The sequence below is a fragment of the Neovison vison genome, chromosome 11 (genome assembly GCF_020171115.1).
Source record: "Neovison vison isolate M4711 chromosome 11, ASM_NN_V1, whole genome shotgun sequence".
NCBI lineage: Eukaryota > Metazoa > Chordata > Mammalia > Carnivora > Mustelidae > Neogale > Neogale vison.
The window spans coordinates 216,966,335-216,974,420 of record NC_058101.1 but is presented as its reverse complement, the minus strand read 5'-3'; the positions used below and the strand labels follow the sequence as shown (position 1 = coordinate 216,974,420).

The window sequence follows — 8,086 nt, the reverse complement described above, 5'->3', positions numbered from 1 at the left end:
CAAAGACCAATGTCACTGGGTATTGTGACTCAGGAATAGTGGCGTCAAGTAAAGTTGGACGAGTGGGCAGCAAACAGAAATGCCTTCTTCTAGTCTGGTTCCCTAGGAATTTCACTCTATGACAGAGATTTTCATATAGAATTCTTTTTTTCTGAGAAGTGTTCTCGATAGCCTGTGTGAGATAGACAAGCACAACTTAGTGTACAGAGTTGAATGGACGTGTGTAGGTCATATATCATAGATCATATATATTACAGATCATACGTCTCCTAGGAAATGGGTTGCATCATTGAGAGTGGAAAAAACTGGAGCCTTATACGTTGCCTTTTACATGCTTTGGCTAAAAGAGAAACAAGTCACTCCCACCGACAGCCTGTTAACTAGAGTAATAATTTGGCCCTACTCAGTTACATGGGATTTGTAAAATGTGTAAGAAGGGGCGTTAGAGAGGAGTAGGGAATTTGGGTAAATTGGAAGGGGAGGTGAACCATGAGAGACTATGGACTCTGAAAAACAGTCTGAGGGGTTTGAAGTGGCGGGGGGTAGGAGGTTGGGGTACCAGGTGGTGGGTATTATAGAGGGCACGGCTTGCATGGAGCACTGGGTGTGGTGAAAAAATAATGAATACTGTTTTTCTGAAAATAAATAAATTGAAAAAAAAAAGAAATAGATAGACAGGTGCAGTTAGGACCACCATACTGGAGACAAAAGAATTATTCCATGTTATCAGTATCTATCTACATTGCCCATTGTAGCCTAATAAAGGCAACAATGGCATTTTTTATGTGTCACCACAAGTGAGACTAGCATTAATCAGATAACTACGTGTATAAGTAGAAACTCAATACATATTTGTTGAATAAATAACCTTGACATTGAATTGAATAAATGGCATTCCATGTATATTCATTTTGTATCTATTTTATTTGCATTGTTATTTCAACATTCTACTCAGATTTCCTCCAAATGCATCCTCCTTGCAAATTTTTGTTCCTCAAATCTTGAATTAACTGAAATACATGTTTTAATGTTTCAGCACCAAATAAACGTTTGAATAATTTGATAGAAGGAAGATGATGAATAGGTACATATGGTTTCTACATGATGGTCATCTCTTCTTTTAGAAATATTACCCACATAGTATGTATTCTTTTTTTATTGTACCCAGCCTGAGTAAACTATCATATTTATTTCAAATATGTATTCAGAGACAGAAATATTACCAACAGCTTTCTTTACGATCCTGTTGGCCTTACCCTGAGATAAACTAGGGTCAAATTTCATTTATCGCTTGACAACTATGAAGCTTATTCTGATCAATAGATTGCAATAGCATCCAGCTCATCTATCTGAACAGCCACAGGGTGCAGAACAAAGACTGGAAGAAGACACGTCTGTTCTATAAAACGACATACTTCCTGAAAGCTATGCACCGTCACAATATTTGCCTCTTTAAGCATAGGCAACACTAATTTCAGGTGCTAAATCAGAATAGAGTTTTCCTAAGTGAAGGTGAGATAGGTAGGATTGGAGGGGAAGATGAAGGAGATTTGGCGATTTGGGATAAGAGTCACAACACTCTGGCATTAATTAAAAAAAATAGCCTTGGTTTCCCAGATCTAGAGAAGTTTCCCTATGGCATGAAATTGCTTGGGAGATGGAAAAGTTTTATATCTTATTTGAAGTGGGTATATACATTTACAAACACTCATCAGTTGCCTGCATAACAGCTGTGCATTTCATCTTGAGTAAAATTTTTTTTTCAAAACAAAATAGAATATAGCTTCTCTGGAATCTCCAAAAATTAAACCACATCAAAAATGTGAAAGAGGTAGTGATAACAATTCCTACAGCATTTTTCATTTAATTCTCCAGTAGCATAAGTGCAACACCGAAGGTATTGAAGAATAATTATCAAAAGTAATAATAGTGTCAGAATTCATATATTCTACTAAGTAAATTATTCCAGTCACTAACAGTTAGTGTTCAGTTACTCCAAAGCAAAATGATCTAGTTCTTTGCATGTGATACACATTTATTCTTCTAAAAATGGATTTTTTTATGATAACAATACTTCAGAAGGAGTTTGCTTTCATCTGAAATAATGCCTTGCATTGTCCAAAATTTATTCATATAGACTTTGGCTATATAACTAATTCAAAGACTATTATACTGCTACACTATTTTCACAATACTGAGCTGATAAAAACTAGAACATAGAAACAGATAGGTACCCTGAATGTCTTGGTACATAGTATTAGGGATACTAATTAGGGATACCCAAGGAGGGTTAAAGTTAAATTATTTAAAATTGCAAAAACTTGCTGCATTAATAAAATCCTATGTTAGTATTCTAGGGACATTTTTGCATATTCTCTCAAAATTAAGGGAAACTGTGTGTATCTTCTATGTGGTTTTACTAAGATCCCATCTCTGATACATTTGTTATTCACTTGCCAGTTTTGAGAAAGCCATGCAAGGTAATCATATGTGCTGCATGCTACAGCCCAAGTAAACCTTCCTATTGGTTTTTTTTTTTTGTTTTTTTTTTTTCCTATTGGTTTTTAAGGCTTTGCAGATTTAATCGTCCTTGAGAGTTTGTGGCAGAAAGAGGTGCAATATGGAAAACTTCCAGACTCTTTCTATGAAGCCAGCATTACCCTGATCCCCAAACCGGGCAAGGACCCTACCAAAAAGGAGAATTTCAGACCAATATCACTGATGAATATGGATGCTAAGATTCTCAACAAGATCCTAGCCAACAGGATCCAACAGCACATCAAAAAGATTATCCACCATGATCAGGTGGGATTCATCCCTGGGCTACAAGGATGGTTCAACATTCGCAAATCAATCAATGTGATAGAACAAATTAATATGAGAAGAGAAAAGAACCATACATGGTCCTCTCAATCGATGCAGAAAAAGCATTTGACAAAATCCAGCATCCGTTCCTGCTTAAAACGCTTCAAAGTATAGGGATAGAGGGAACATTCCTGAACCTCATCAAATCTATCTATGAAAGACCCACAGCAAATATAATCCTCAATGGGGAAAAAGCTTGCAGCCTTCCCGTTGAGATCAGGAACACCACAAGGATGCCCACTCTCACCACTCTTGTTCAACATAGTATTAGAAGTCCTAGCAACAACAGTCGGACAACAAAGAGAAATAAAAGGTATCCAAATAGGCAATGAAGAAGTCAAACTCTCTCTCTTTGCAGATGACATGATTCTTTATATGGAAAACCCAAAAAAATCCACCCCCAATCTACTAGAACTCATACAGCCATTCAGTAATGTGGCAGGATACAAAGTCAAAGTACAGAAATCAGTGGATTTCTTATACACTAACAATGAAAATACAAAAAGGGAAATTAGAGAATCGATTCCATTTACTATAGCACCAAGAACCATGAGATACCTGGGAATAAAACTAACCTAAGAGGTAAAGGATCTGTACTTGAGGAACTACAGAACACTCATGAAAGAAATTGAAGAAGACACAAATAGATGGAAGACCATTCCATGCTCTTGGATCGGAAGAATAAACATTGTTAAAATGTCTATACTGCCTAGAGCAATCTATACTTTTAATGCTATTCCGATCAAAATTCCACCAGCATCCTACAAAGAGATGGAGCAAATAATCCTAAAATTTGTATGGAATCAGAAGAGACCCCGAATCGCTAAGGAAATGTTGAAAAACAAAAATAAAGCTGGCGGCATCACCTTACCTGATTTCAAGCTTTATTACAAAGCTGTGTTCACAAAGACAGCATGGTACTGGCATAAAAGCAGACACATAGACCAGTGGAACAGAGTAGAGAGCCCAGATATGGACCCTCAACTCTATGGTCAATTAATCTTCGACAAAATAGAAAAAAAATATACAGTGGAAAAAAGACAGTCTCTTCAATAAATGGTGCTGGGAAAACTGGACAGCTATATGTAGAAGAATGAAACTCAACCATTCTCTTACACCGTACACAAAGATAAACTCAAAATGGATAAAAGACCTCAACGTGAGACAGGAATCCATCAGAATCTTAGAGGAGAACATAGGCAGAAATCTCTTTGATATCAGCCACAGCAACTTCTTTCAAGATACGTCTCCAAAGGCAAAGGAAACAAAAGCGAAAATAAACTTCTGGGACTTCATCAAAATCAAAAGCTTCTGCACAGCAAAGGAAACAGTCAAAAAAACAAAGAGGCAACCCACAGAATGGGAGAAGATATTTGCAAATGACAGTACAGACAAAAGGTTGGTATCCAGGATCTATAATGAACTCCTCAAACTCAACCCACACGAAACAGGCAAACACATCAAAAAATGGGCAGAAGATATGAACAGACACTTCTCCAATCAAGACATCCAAATGGCTATCAGACACATGAAAACATGCTCATCATCATTAGCCCTCAGGGAGATTCAAATTAAAACCACATTGAGATATCACCTTACACCAGTTAGAATGGCCCAAATTAACAAAACAAGAAACAACATGTGTTGGAGAGGATGTGGAGAAAGGGGAACCCTCTTACACTGTTGGTGGGAATGCAAGTTGGTTCAGCCTCTTTGGAGAACAGTGTGGAGATTCCTCAAGAAATTAAAAATAGAGCTTCCCTACGACCCTGCAATTGCACTCCTGGGTATTTACCCCAAAGACACAGATGTCGTGAAAATAAGGGCCATCTGTACCCCAATGTTTATAGCAGCAATGGCCACAGTCGCCAAACTATGGAAAGAACCAAGATGCCCTTCAACGGATGAATGGATAAGGAAGATGTGGTCCATATACACTATGGAGTATTATGCCTCCATCAGAAAGGACGAATATCCAACTTTTGTAGCAACATGGACGGGACTGGAAGAGATTATGCTGAGTGAAATAAGTCAAGCAGAGAGAGTCAATTATCATATGGTTTCACTTATTTGTGGAGCATAACAAATAGCATGGAGGACAAGGGGCATTAGAGAGGAGAAGGGAATTTGGGTAAATTGGAAGGGGAGGTGAACCATGAGAGACTATGAACTCTGAAAAACAATCTGAGGGGTTTGAAGTGGCGGGTGGGTGGGAGGTTGTGGTACCAGGTGGTGGGTATTATAGAGGGCACGGCTTGCATGGAGCACTGGGTGTGGTGAAAAAATAATGAATAATGTTTTTCTGAAAATAAATAAATGGGAAAAAAAAGAAAGCAGTGCAATATGGACTCTGAAGAAAACTAGGGAAAAAAAAAATCATAACATTGTTCCCTTACTTTTGGAAAGGAAGCCATGCTCCCTTTTGGCACAAGTAACTTTCCTTTGAGAACATTATTCCTTTCAGCAATACTAAAGGAACAAACATAAATAAATAAAAGTTTGCCCAGTAGCTTCAGAGAGTCTATTTCATTGGAACAAATTAGGTCACAGTCACATCTCTGAATTTAAAAAATTAAAAACAGGCTGGGGAATTAGGCATTTTGATTAGCCATTTCTGAATCACATATGGCCCTGGAGCTTGGAGGCAGGTATAGAATCACCTGAGGCAAATAGAAGCAAGTGAGTGTTAGCATTAGCAAAATAAATAAATAAATAACAAACAAATAAATAAATAAATAAATAAAGTTAGATCTGCTGCAGTTTTATATTTATATTTACCTATCATTGCACTTTCTCTGATTGGTAAGAACCGAAGTCATATCTGGAGATGCAAAATTGCATCTGAAGTTGGAGTATGTCCTTTTTATTTGTTTCATATCTTAAAGGTCAAAGGTAAATAAACTTTACTGCATGCATTCACAATGCTAAATATTCAAAGAAAATTTCTACCCACTTTTCATCCTTTTTATAACTCTAGGCCATACTAATACTTTTCTTTATCTTTCTTTCTTTTCTTTTTTCCCCAGAGAAGTGAGGAACCTTATCCACATGTATTCTTTTATCATTTTATCATTTCCCCATCTCTCGCCGATCTCCCTCCTCTGAGGTCAGTGGTGTGGAACACTAATAACGGGTCTTGTCCTCACCTGGCAGATATTTCTACTTCTGTAATTACGAACACATGAGATAACAATAAGCATGGAATGTTATTGACAATCTATCTTTCATATTTTCTTTTTTTGATTTCTTGCTATGTACCTCTTTAATTCACATGACTTTTTAACTTGTATATTACTTTGAATAGTTCAAAGTAATATAGATGTAGGGAGTACAAAAAAAGGTAAATATACTTAATCAAAGCATAAAGATTTAAAAATTCCATCACTTCATTGAAATTTATGGAGAACAAACATAGCAATTTTTTGATTATAATTATAATTGTGTTAATTACAATAATCTGTACAAATTTTTCTAAAACCCAAAATCAAACCAAGAAATATCTTGTGCCTGATAAGATAGCTTTATTTTAAATTGGAAGGGGAGGTGAACCATGAGAAACTATGGACTCTGAAAAACAATCTGAGGGGTTTGAAGAGGTGGGGGGGTGGGAAGTTGGGGTACCAGGTGGTGGGCATTATAGAGGGTACGGCTTGCTTGGAGCACTGGGTGTGGTGAAAAAATAATGAATACTGTTTTTCTGAAAATAAATAAACTGGAGAAAAAAATAACTTTAACTGTTTTAAAGACATTTTCTTACACTTTTATAAAGTATACTTTTTGTTTCTGGAAAAAAAAAGATATCACGGTCTTCACAGACACTGTAGCATGATTGTTGATCATGGTCAATTTAACAGAGTAACTTAAAACTGTTCTCTGAGGATATGATTCTTTTTCAAGACTTTAGAACAGGATAGAAATAGAATGAACAAAATCTCCTTACTTTCCTGTTTTTATACCTAGAGAATAGGTTACATTATATATGAAATCAGGCATATCCACAGACTGGGGTAAAAGCTAATAGGCAATAAGGTGATAAGAAAAAGTTATTTTTAAATAACAGGAAGCTTTGTTGGTACTGAGTAACATTTATTTTAAAGAGGAAGAAGCACTCTAGATTGATTTTAATAGCTGGAAGAAAGGCATAGGAAAGGTTGCAGGCGATCAGCAGGAAGGAAATGACTGCTGATGAAGTCCATTCATTCTATTAGACTTAATCTCCCTTATTCCACTTCATTTTCTCAGGAACGTTTTGAGGTTGCTGTTATTCAATATTTATTTCATGAAAGCTAAATCTGAATTAAGTAACTTCCCCAAAGGTTTCAGAGTTAGAGTGGTCAGAATCAAGAAACAAATGGTGCACTGGGTGTGGTGAAAAAATAATGAATACTGTTTTTCTGAATATAAATAAATCAATTTAATGAAAAAAGACAAATGGTGAGTGCATTATTGTATTCACAGCTAGCATCAAACTTCCTCGTGAGGAAGAATGTTCTGGTTAAGGAAAATGTTCCTGTGGAGTCAATTAGGGTAGAAGACCAGAGCCTCTGGGAGTAGGTGGAGGCAGGACCTCAAACTGCAGAAGAAAAACAAAAAAATTTAAATAATGATGCTTTTCATTAAAAGAAATAAGATTGAGTGCCCACTTGGACAGTACTGGAAGGATACAAAGAAGATTAGCATGGCCCCTGCCCAAGGATGACACCCAAATTCATGAAGCATTCCACATTTTTTAAAAAAACAGACAAAAAATTAAATAAAATAGAATTGGGGGATCACTGTTTTGGTATGCTCACGAAAGGAAAGACCAAAAAGGGACAAAAAAAGAAAAAAAGATTGAAAACAGATTTCTTTGTAAAACTAGGTGCTATATGACCTAAAATTCAGAGAAGTCACAGGATACATGAAGAAGTTTTGAGGAACAAGAATTGAGTACAAAGTAATTTTGCCTTGTGTTCCTTGAACCCCCAGTCAAGACTGATGAACACTTGGTCAAGTTTTGCTATAGGAGTGCCTGGGTGGGTCAGACAGCTAAATGTCTGCCTTTGGCTCAGGTCATGAGATCCTGGGACTACGTCTCACATTGGGCTTGCTGCTCAGTTGGAAGCCTGCTTCTCTCTTTCCCTCTGCCTACCATTACTCCTGCTTGTGCTCTCTCTCTTTTTCTTCTCTGCCAAGTAAATAAATAAATAAGTAAACAAATCAATATATAAATAAAACCTTT

At 36.5% G+C, this 8,086-nt stretch overlaps 1 pseudogene; it reads left to right on the top strand.

Moving 5' to 3' along the window:
- Positions 1 to 7,497: 7,497 nt before the first annotated feature.
- LOC122890717 lies at positions 7,498 to 7,595 on the top strand (annotated as a pseudogene).
- The last annotated feature ends 491 nt before the right edge of the window (positions 7,596 to 8,086 follow it).